This window comes from Grammomys surdaster, unplaced genomic scaffold (assembly GCF_004785775.1).
Source record: "Grammomys surdaster isolate TR1022 unplaced genomic scaffold, NIH_TR_1.0 123698, whole genome shotgun sequence".
NCBI classification, from domain to species: Eukaryota; Metazoa; Chordata; class Mammalia; order Rodentia; family Muridae; genus Grammomys; species Grammomys surdaster.
Window position 1 is genome coordinate 26,167 of NW_021618879.1, and position 11,560 is coordinate 37,726.

The window sequence follows — 11,560 nt, forward strand, 5'->3', positions numbered from 1 at the left end:
AGAAAGAAAGAGAGAAAGAAAGAAAGAGAGAGAGAGAGAGAGAGAGAGAGAGAGAGAGAGAGAGAGAGAGAAAGAAAGAAAGAAAGAAAGAAAGAAAGAAAGAAAGAAAGAAAGAAAGAAAGAAAGAAAGAAAGAAAAATTAAGAAAATGAGACAGAACCACATACCGCTGGAGTCATACAGGGTCCATTACCAGAGAGTGAATGAATTTTTTGAAATTATGAAAAAGCATTCGTATAAGAAGAAACAGTCATTGGGATAAGGGAAAAAATGGAATAAGGAAACACAAACACAGAATATTTTAATTCAGAAAGGCAAAAGCTATTGAGTTGTTGTGTGTAACATACAGAAACAGAAGCTAGTGGAACTGAATTACAGATTAACCTGATTCTCTCTAACCATTGCCTGGCACTTCTGCCCTTGTCATTTATTATGAGAGCTTTACAGAGAATCACATGTAGCTGACCTGGGAACTTTGAGCTCTGAAGTATAATAAGTTAATAGTTAAAGTTTAAGTAATAAGTTTGCAATCTTTACTTTGGCCACATGCCCGGGAATAGGGAAAGCTTGAAACTTCAGGGAACAAGTGCAATTCTTAATTCTTAATTCTTTGTGAGATGTGGTCATTCTTTGAATTTGATCTGGTAATGATTATACAATGTCTTTTTCTCTACTTGCCTTTTGAGTAACAATAAAAGACTGGGGCAAGGGAGATGAGGAGTGTGTGAGTGAGAAAGGAGAGCACACAGAGGTTGAGTAAGTGCATGTGCCAGCAAAACAGAGAGCGCAACCTCCAGCCTGAGGAGAGAGCAAGCTCCAGTGAGTGGACACAGAGCTGTGAGAGAGGGGGGCAGGAGGAGGGGAAAAGGGAGTGGGAGAGTGCAACAGAGATGGGGAGGGGAGGGGAGGGAGAAGGAGACAGTAACCTCAAGCCTCTAGATGTTGAAGACCTCCGCAGAGGGGAGACCCTCACTCAAGTCTCAGAAAGTTGCGACCACCCAGTAATCTGCTCGAGACACCATGTACCGGAGCAATTGCGAGGTTGTTTATTAGGGCGTGACAACTAGCTGCCAGTCAATTCGTATGCCCACGCAGGAGCTGAATTGACCCCGACTGCCAGTTTGAGGGGTGTTTTTAAAGGGAAAAACCACAAACCAAGGAAATGAGGAGGGGGTGAGGGGGTTGCTAGGGTGGTATAACATAAAAATAGTGGAACATTCCAAAGGAACCCAACCTACATGAGTCAGGATCAGATGAAAACTCTCTGTACGCTTATCTTTCTCAAGAATGTAGTCCTGCCCTGTCACTTCGCCCTTGCCCTGTCACTATGGTTCTCAGCTTGGTTCCACCTGACTAAATTGCATTCTTTCCTTTCTCTTTGCGGGTCGGCCAGTTCCAGTAATGGTGACTGGTCTTTCCACATTCCTAAAGAAAGCCTAAAGAATATTTTATATGTCTAAAAAGGATTCTATATACCCAGTATCTATACTTTTCTCTCTACAACGTAACCTTCAGCTTGTACCCAAAACATTGCCTGTGTTTTCTTACATGGCTTTAAGATATCCCTGCTTTCAGTTGAGAACCCTGATTTTGCATCAAAGATGGACCCCAGCAGAAATGAAGGATTGTACTATTGAGAAGTGTAATATAGGAAAACAGAATTTTGAATTTAATAGACCATAGAATTTCTGCCCAATTGAACAAAAAATACATGTACTGAGAGTCTTGTCTTGTCTTGTCTTGTCTTGTCTTGTCTTGTCTTGTCTTGTCTTGTCTTGTCTTGTCTTGTCTTGTCTTGTCTTGTCTTGTCTTGTCTTGGTTCAGTGGTTGGTTGGGAGTTTTTGTTATGTTTTGATTTGATTTTTCATTACTTTTATTTTTTTACAATCTAATCATTGCCCCCTCCCAATCTGCCCTTCCACAGTACTTCATCCCAGTGCTCCTAGCTGCCCCATGACCCACCCCTGTTTCCATGTCTCGAACCCCTAACCCCAACACTCAAGTCAAGCCTCCCTACTTCTCCCACTGATGCCAGACCAGGCAGTCCTCTGCTGTATATGTGTTTAGGGTCTCCTACCAGATAGTGTATACTGCCTGGTTGGTAGCTCAGTGTCTGAGAGATCTCAGGGCTCCAGGTTACTTGAGACTGCTAGTCTTCCTAAGAGGTCGCCTCCTCAGCTTCTTCCAGCCTTTCCCTAATTCAACTACAGGGTCTTGGACTTCAGTCCAATGGTTGGCTGTAATTATCTGCATCTGTCTCAGTCAGCTGCTTGTTGGGACGCTCAGAGGACAGGCATGCTAGGCTTCTGTCTGTAAGCATGCCATAGCATCAATAATAGAGCCCAGCCTTGGAGCATCTCCTTGAGATGGATCCCAATTTGGGCCTGTCACTGGATCTCCTTCACTTCAGCCTCCTCCATTTTTGTCTCTGCAATTCTTTTAGACAGGAGCAATTCTGGGTCAGAGTTTTTGATTGTGGGATGGCAACCCCATCCCTCCACTTGATGCCCTGTCTTTCTACTGGAGGTGGACTCTATGAGTTCCCTCTCCCCACTGTTGGGCATTTTATTTAAGGTTCCTCCCTTTGAGTCCTAAGAGTCTCTTACCTCCCAGATCTCTGGACATTCTACAGGGTTCTCCAATGTGCCATTCTCCCCACCCCAGGTTGCATATTTCCATTCATTCTGCTGGCCCTCAGGCTTCTATCCTGTCTCCACCCCTCATACCTGGTCATGCTCCCCCTTTCCCCTCCTCTTCCCCTCTCCTATTCTGTTCCCTCCCTCATCCTCCCATGATTGTTTTCTTCTCCCTCCTAAGTGAGACTGTGTCCTTCTGCTTGTTAACCTTCTCAATTTTTGTAGATTGTATCCTAAGTATTCTGTACTTTTTGGCCAATGTTCACTTATTAGTAAGTACATACCATGCATGTCCTTTTGGGTCTGAGCTACCTCATTCAGGATGATATTTTGTAGTTCCATCCATTTGCCTGCAAAACTCAGGATGTCCTTGTTCTTGATAGCTAAGTAGTATTCCATTGTGCTTATGAACCACATTTTCTGTATCCACTCTTCCATTGTGAGACATTTGGGTTGTTTCCAGCTTCTGGCTATCACAGATAAGGCTACTATGAACATAGTGGAATACATGCCCCTGTAATATGATGGGGCATCTTTTGGATAAATGCTCAAGAATGGTATAGCTAGATCTCCAGGTAGATCCACTTCCAATGTTTTGAGGAACCGCAAGATTAATTTCTAGAGTGTTTATACCAGTTTATAAGCCCACCAGCAATGGAGGAATATGAGCAACCATATTAATAAGTTAGCAAAACTGATGACTGATGAACTCTCAGAAATGTGTTCACATTATAACATGAATTATATGAATTATATATTTCATGAGTATTTATACAACACATGCATGATTCCTAAATTTGTAATTCCTTTCAGAGTAAACTAAAATGTATAAATAAGTAATGCATTAAGTGAGATGATGAAAAGTCTGTTGACTGTAATGTTTGGTCAGTTAAACCATGAACTGTAAGTACCAGAAGGGTGCGCCTATATCCCCAAAATACAGTGCATAGAAAAAAAATAGTGGCACACACGTATAAACTATCAACTAAAAGACAAGTCTATTATCTCATGCCTATAATACCAGAATTCAAGTGTCTTAGACAGGAAAGTCATCTTGAGTTCAAAGTCAGCCAGAGCCAGTCATGTTGAGTTCCAGACAAATCTGGGTTACCTAGTAAACACTTTCTCAGGAAAATAAGTGTATTTAAAGATATATAAACATAAATGTCATACTCTATAAACCATGACTTTAGGGAAGGTGCAGCAACTGGTATGATGATAGTATGTGAAATGTCCATCCAAGGCTTAAACACTTGACACCCAGTTGGTTGCACTATTTTGGAATGTTGTAGAACCTTTAAGAAGTGGTGCCTTATTGGAAGAAGTAGCCTCTTGGTGGGGGATATTTCTTATTGCTTACAGATAGCCCCCACTTCATGTCCCATTTTTGTTTCCTGGTCTTCAAAGATGTGATTCTATAAGCTCAAGTTTCTACTGTCATTGGCCCAAGTTACTTACCTCACCAAGCCATCGATGTAGAGATAGCTGTGCCCTCAAACTATGAGCCAAAATACTCCTTTCTCCCTTAAGTTGCCCTTGATCTATTCAGGATTTAAATGTAAAAGTACCTCTTTTTACATTCCAGATTCTCTCATTTTTAATTTCAATCTCCTTAGGCTGACAACTGGATTCAGAAGGTCCTAAGAAGCCACTAAGTCTATATGACTATTCCCATTACTGGCAAAAAGTATTATATGTAGGCAAGTACATATAAAAAGGATCTGTTTCACTAAGCCACTCAAAGTGAGACTGTTCTTCACACCATCTCAACTGTCTTTCTTTAGTTCTATATCAGGATCCTAGAACACAATAGTTTGCTATAACTGCTTTATGCTGAATCAATTACTCACAAAGTGGTGAAAATTCATATGGAGAGTCTTGTAGGCCAACCCACACAACTGTCTGTCAAATGGCCACCTAGGATGTTTTCTACCAATATGCCAGCCATGAGTAAAAACTGAAGCACTGTGTTCAATGTCTGAGATCCACATACTAGGTCCCACTGGAAGAGAAGAAAACCAGTAAGGTGGTATTTGTTCAAAACCTTCCAACATGACCTTGAAGTTTAGTTTCTTTTTTTCCAATTTCTCCTTTGAATGTTACCTGACTTCTATTGAAGTTTGATAGCTATCAACTTAAAAGTGTCTTTTCCAAGAAGTCTTCCCTAATTTTTTAGGTTATATTAATGGCTGGTATCTCACACTAGGAGCTTCTCCAATTTGGCTATATGGTACAATAATTTGAGGATCTAAAATAATCTACTGCATCCTGAACATTGCTGCCTATACACTCACTTAACTGTTAGTCTTCTGTGTATACTTTTAAGATATTTATTGTTTGGAACATTTGTGCCATTAGGCAATATGCATAACTTTCTTCTTTCATACATATGTGTAAGACCCCGAAGGGCTGCTATGCCCTGGCTGAGACTTTCCGTGTGCTGCTGTCTGCAAAGTAACATGCTGCAGTTTTTCTAAGAACAAAACATCCTGTTGAAAGATGTTGCCCCAGAAAGGGAATTTATACTTGACATTCTATTGCCCCCCAGTTGAGTTCCTGTTTTTCCTTGAGTTTGTGTTTTTCCTTCCCTGGCTTGGTGTATATATTGAACCTGCTCAGTAAAAGCTTTGGCATTCTCTCATAACGGATGACCTGAGTCTGAGTCTTTCTTTAATTCCCCCAGGCCTGTGCCCGAGCTCGGTACCACAGGCAGCACCAGAGCTGTCAAGTGGAGTTTCCACCAAGATCAGGAAAGAGAGGAGAACCTGACGGGATCATTCCTGGAAGAAGCCAGTCAGCCGGCTCAGTGAGTGGAACATATTGGAGAAACGGCGTGGGATCAAACTGAAAGTAGTAAGTAGCACTAAGAGAGTTTGATCATTTTGATTGCACCATGGGAACTAGGACTTCCTCCCTACAAGTAGTGGCACAGGATGATGCAGCTAAGAAATCCTTGCATGAGGTGGAGAATAGCTCCAGTTCTGAGGATGAGGGAAAAACTTTAGAAAAGGAAAAATTGAAGAAATGCAAGGTCAAAAAATTGGAAGGGGAGCCTGGAAAAGGGGAAGTGAGAGCGGACGAGCAACTCAGTCCCCCAGTGATGGTGGTGGCATGATGGCCAGACCGGGGCATTTCTGCTGCTGCAGCAGCAGTGGTGGTGGGTGGCTGTAGGAGCTGCAGAGGCTTCGGTCCACACCAGCCATGACAAATAAAAACAAGAAAGAGAAAGAACCACCAAAACTAGTGAAAAGTGAAAAAGGTTCAAAAGAAGGACAAGATATAGCAGAAGTAGAGATAGCCAGCAGGAAAAACAGCCCTGGAGCTGTCCAGTCTTCTAAATCTACTAAAATAAAAGTATCAGTCCCTCAGCCAATTGTAGCCCCTGTGAAGAAAAACAAATGGCAGAACTCTTCACTGTTTAATGTCAGCAATAATAGAGAACTGCAAAAATTCCCATCTTTACAAGATGTTCCTCCTGTGGGTCAAGAGAAGCTTTTCATCCAGAAGCTACATCATTGTTGTGTCCTCTTTGACTTTGCTACTGACCCACTGAGTGACGTGAAGTGGAAAGAAGTAAAACGAGCTGCACTAAGAAAAATGGTGGAATATGTCACCCACAACTGGAACGCAATCACAGAGCCCATTTACCCCAAAGCTATCCACGTGTTTGCAGTTAATATGTTCCGAACCTTGTCACCCTCCTCCAATCCTACAGAAGCAGAATTCGACCCAGGAGGAGATGAACCAACATTAGAAGCAGCCTGGCCTCATCCACAGCTTGTTTAAGAATTTTTCTTAAGATTTTTAGAGTCTCCAGATTTCCAGCCCAATTATAGAAAAGAAATATATTGATCAGAAGTTTGTATTGCAGCTTCTAGAACTCTTTGACAGTGAGGATCCTCGGGAGAGAGATTTTCTGAAAACGACCCTGCACAGAATCTATGTGAAATTCTTAGGCCTGTGTGCTTACATCAGAAAACAGATCAATTGTCAGGCTGTAGAAGACATCCTGGGGTGTTTGGCCATGCCTCCAGAACCCAGAGATCTAACATGTAGTCCTACCTTCATTTAACCTGCATGGTAGGTCACATAAGGCACAGGTAAAGGGCGTGACTAACAGGCCTCTGCCTCAAGATTTACATATTAATGAATTACCTAAAGGCTGGGGACATAGATAACTAAGTTTTCATCTCCCTAGCCCCTCCTCTTTCCCGCTCCCCAATATAAGGGGGCCCCTCCTGGCATTTTGTGGGAGAGCACTTCATCCACATACAACTACCATGACCAATAAAACTTCCATATCTTCGATTCCACGTGTCTCCTGGAACTTTGGACTCTCTTGTGTAAGTGGGAAACTTGCCCACAGGGAAAGATTCTCTCCCTGTTGCAGTCATCCGTGGGGCTCCCTCCCCAGCAGCAGTGGCCCGTGCACCCATGCCTTCACGGGCTGCCTCTGTCCCTGGTCCAGGGACTCCCTCCCCCACCACCTGGCCACACTGGGTCCCTGTGACCCTGCTCCTGGGACCCTGCCATCACCACGGCTAGTGGAAGAGGCCAAACAGCTGCCCTTCATGAGTTTTAACCCACAGCTGGTGCACAACATGGGGCACAGACACTCACAGACTTCAAGAATGAATGGGCCGCTACCACCAAACAAGCATACTTCCAACAGGGCATGGTGTCTAGACTCTCCTGTTTCCTCAGCACAGGCTGTGCATGCATTCCCTGCCTCCATCCTGCTGCGCCGTCCATAGACCCCCAGAACAGAGGCCAATATCAGCATGCTGGCTTGTCCAAACACAATGCCATGTGGCCCCCACAGTCTCTATCCTGCTGCGCATCCAACCCCCCATGGCGTCTGGGGCCCAGAACAGAGATTCCCATTTGAAAGCCTTGAGCCCATGCCCGCTGAAATCTGGCTGAGTTCATTCCAGCCCGAGTATGATCCCTGCCGCATCTACTTGGCACAATGTGAGATGAACACAACCAATCTTTCTGTGCCTGCTTCTGCTCCACTGCAGAGATCTCCACCTCCCTGAGATATCTGCTCCAAACAGGAGACATGGACAACCCCACACCCGTGCACCTCAGGTGCACCTCTTCTGCCAAGAGCTGCTGGCTCCATGCCAGCCTCCAGATGTCTTCCTCCCATGGCTTAGACCTTGACACAGAATCTCACTTCTTCTGACTCTCCTATCAAGCCCCTATGTTTCCCACTTTGAACTTTTCTTCAAAGTTGGCCTTTCTTCTCTTTCTCTACGAAAAACAAATGGGGAATACCCTGGCTTCTGCTAGAGCACCCAGCCACTACATGGCAGAGCAGGCCCCTCCCCCACTGCTTCTAAACCCATTAATACTTTTCTCCCAAATAGGAACATCTAAACCAACAATGTTCGTGATTTTCAAAACAAAAATTTTTCACATTTTGTTTTAATATTTCCTTTTCCCTCTAATACTTCTAATGTATGTCCAACACTTTCTTCAACATTTAAAATTTTCTTCAAGGTTCAAAAGTCATCTGATTCTACTTCCACAGGTTAAATCAACATGCTGATCACCATCTTTCGGCTTTTAATTAACAACTAATTTCCTTTCACAGACAAACTGTTGCTGCCTATCCCAGGTACATGATTAATACAATGTTCTTCTCCTTAAGCCATCCAAAAACAGACTCAAAGATACCTTCCAGATACTAAAATTTCCTCAAACACCTTTGCCTTTCCAAGATGTACATGCTCCCAAGTAATTTAATGCTCGATATCCAGGCTTTCCAGACATCTCCCTGCCGGAGATGCTGCTTCCCTGGGATTATACCCACAGATTCAACAGAGACAACACCATCTTCTGGAACCTGCCTGAGATGCCAATCAGCCTCCTCCCCAGCCATCTTGTCACACTGCAAACTCCAGAGACATGCTGACACTGAGATCCAGAGACAGCACCACCTTCTGGAACCTGCCAAGCTGCTTTCTCCTAGCCATCTCGTCTGACTGAAAACCCAGAGATGCTCACTAAGACACAGAAACACACACTGAGATGGAAGACAGATCCAGACCTTCCAGCTGTAGGTGAACTCTCTTACCAAAGTTACATAGCTAAAGCAACATGTTAGTGAAGAAAACATAATGTCTATTTAGATTAATCAGATGTCATTACTCTTGCATTGTACAATATGTATTTAATTGATTCAACGATTCCTTGCTTTCCCAACCCAACCCTCAATTTCCATTACCCTTGGCTTGGTTATGCTATACCCCCTGGCCTGTGTGGTGTTTTCTTTTGACTTCCTCACCCAAAATTTTCACTATAGTTGACACCTCTCCTAAGAGGGGGAGTTGTGGGGCAGTGAGCTACGAGAAAAGGTCAGATGCCTGATAGAAGAGCTTTAGAACCCCGACACCCTGGGTATACCCACTGGGATGGAAGGTGTTCAAGCTCTTCCTAGGCCTCTAGCTCTCTCAGTTTCAGCCCTCCACAGTCCCTCCCATAGAGAAGCCCACAGTCATTGGTCGAGTAGGAATAACACCCCCACATGTGGCCTATATATTTCTCCTAAACCTATACCTTCAGAGGTTCCCCTTCTTTTATGAAAGAGAAGAGAGTTGGATGTCAGGCTGTAGAAGACATTGTGGGGTGTTTGGCAACGCCCCCAGAACCCAGAGATCTAACATGCAGTCCTACCTTCATTTAACCTGCATGGTGGGTCACGTAAGGCACAGGTAAAGGGCGTGACTAACAGGCCTCTGCCTCAAGATTTACATATTAATGAATTACCTAAAGGCTAGGGACATAGATAACTAAGTTTTCATCTCCCTAGCCCCTCCTCTTTCCCGCTCCCCAATATAAGGGGGCCCCTCCTGGCATTTTGTGGGAGAGCACTTCGTCCACATACAACTACCATGACCAATAAAACTTCCATGTCTTTGATTCCATGTGTCTCCTGGAACTTTGGACTCTCTTGTGTAAGTGGGAACCTCGCCCACAGGGAAAGATTCTCTCCCTGTTGCAGCCATCCGAGGGGCTCCCTCCCCAGCAGCAGTGGCCCGTGCACCCATGCCTTCATGGGCTGCCTCTGTCCCTGCTCCTGGGACTCCCTCCCCCGCCACGGGTCGCACTGGGTCCCTGTGCTCCTGCTCCTGGAACCCTGCCATCACCGCAGTGAGTGGACAAGGCCGAACAGTCACCCTTCCCACGCACCATGCATGTGAGTTCTTTCCCTTCACCCACGGTTCACGGGCGGCTTGTTCCACTGAGTCCCATGGGCCGCTGACTCTACCACTGCTCCAAAGACAGCAATGACCACAGGGCGCAAGCATGCCTGACCTGCCCTGTACCCGCGCAAGTTTTAATCCACGATCAATAATATATTTTATAGATTTGTCTATGAGACAGAGCACCACAATGGCATAGCAGAATTACTGGAGATTCTGGGAAGTATAATTAATGGATTTGCCTTACCACTAAAGGAAGAGCACAAGATTTTCCTGTTGAAGGTGTTGCTGCCCTTATACAAAGTGAGGTCCCTGAGTGTCTACCATCCCAAGCTGGTGTACTGTGTCATGCAGTTTTTAGAGAAGAACAGCACCCTCACTGAACCAGTGGTAATGGCACTTCTCAAATACTGGCCAAAGACTCACAGTCCAAAAGAAGTAATGTTCTTAAATGGATTAGAAGAAATTTTGCATGTAATTGAACCGTCAGAATTTGTGAAGATTGTGGAGCCTCTTTTCTGACAGTTAGCCAAATGTGTTTCCAGTCCTCACTTCCAGGCGGCAGAGTGGACACTCTGTTACTGAAATAATGAGCACATCATGAGCTTAATCAGAGACAATGCAGTGAAAATTCTGCCCATCATGTTTCCATCCTTATACCACAATTCAGAGACCCACTGGAACAAGACAATATACGGCTTGATATACAATGCTCTGAAACTCTTCATGGAGATGAGCCAGAAACTCTTTGATGACTACACCCAGCAGTTCAAAGCAGAGAAACTCAAAGAGGAGCTAAAAATGAAAGAGCAAGAAGAAACATGGGCTAACATAGAAAATCTAGCCAAAGCAAATTCCCAGGTACTAAAAGAGAGTAACTCAGGAGTTTTGAGGCTTTGTGTGATACTTCCTAAGAAGGAGATGACAATTTAGACCTTGAACATGGGGGGGGTGTTAGAAGAGCAGTTGTTCTCTCTCAGGCTGTGTTAGCAAAAGAGAAAGAAAAGACTGTTACAGAGCCCTCCTGGGATATGTCTTGCTTTCTCTCTGGCTCCTACTGGAGAAATCCTTAGTCTATTTTCCTGTCTATTGTCTGTCCTTGGTGTGCAAACCTGTTAATTGTCTGTTTTTGTTTCATTGTTTTATGTAGAAAAAGTGTTTATTGGGTATGATTAAAAATTCAACTTTGATAATAGAAATTTGGTTTAACTAGTAACTCAGGGCTGGAGAGATGTCTCAGTCGTTAAAGGCCAGGCTATAGTGGAAAGAGCACATTTAACTTTGAAAAATTATCTTGAAAAAACAAAAAAGGGGGAGTTTACCTAACCTCATGTAAGATTATCCTTTATTTTATATATTTTAAATTTTTTATTAGTGGATAAGGATGCATTGTCTGCAGCAGACCGACACTGGAAATGAGCCCAAAAGGTACTGGGCTTAGTGAAATGGAAACAACTGTCATCAGGTGTATGGTAAGGCCTTAACCCTGTATTAGTCAGGATGAGAGGTTCTGTTTGTGTTTTTTCTAAAGATGCTGAAAGTCCTGTTTGGATTCTGGAGTTTTGTGTATGCCCTGTCACTATGCAGCCTCACCCAAGTGGAGATCTACTGGAGCCTTTTGAAGAACCCCCCAGTTCTGATGTCAATGGGGATAAGCAGCTTGACCTGGTTGGTCATAGTTCCCACCAACAAGACTACTGGAAAAGCTGCTGCT

General features: G+C 43.9%; 1 pseudogene; it reads left to right on the forward strand.

Moving 5' to 3' along the window:
* Positions 1-5,836: 5,836 nt before the first annotated feature.
* Positions 5,837-10,779, forward strand: LOC114636365 (annotated as a pseudogene).
* The last annotated feature ends 781 nt before the right edge of the window (positions 10,780-11,560 follow it).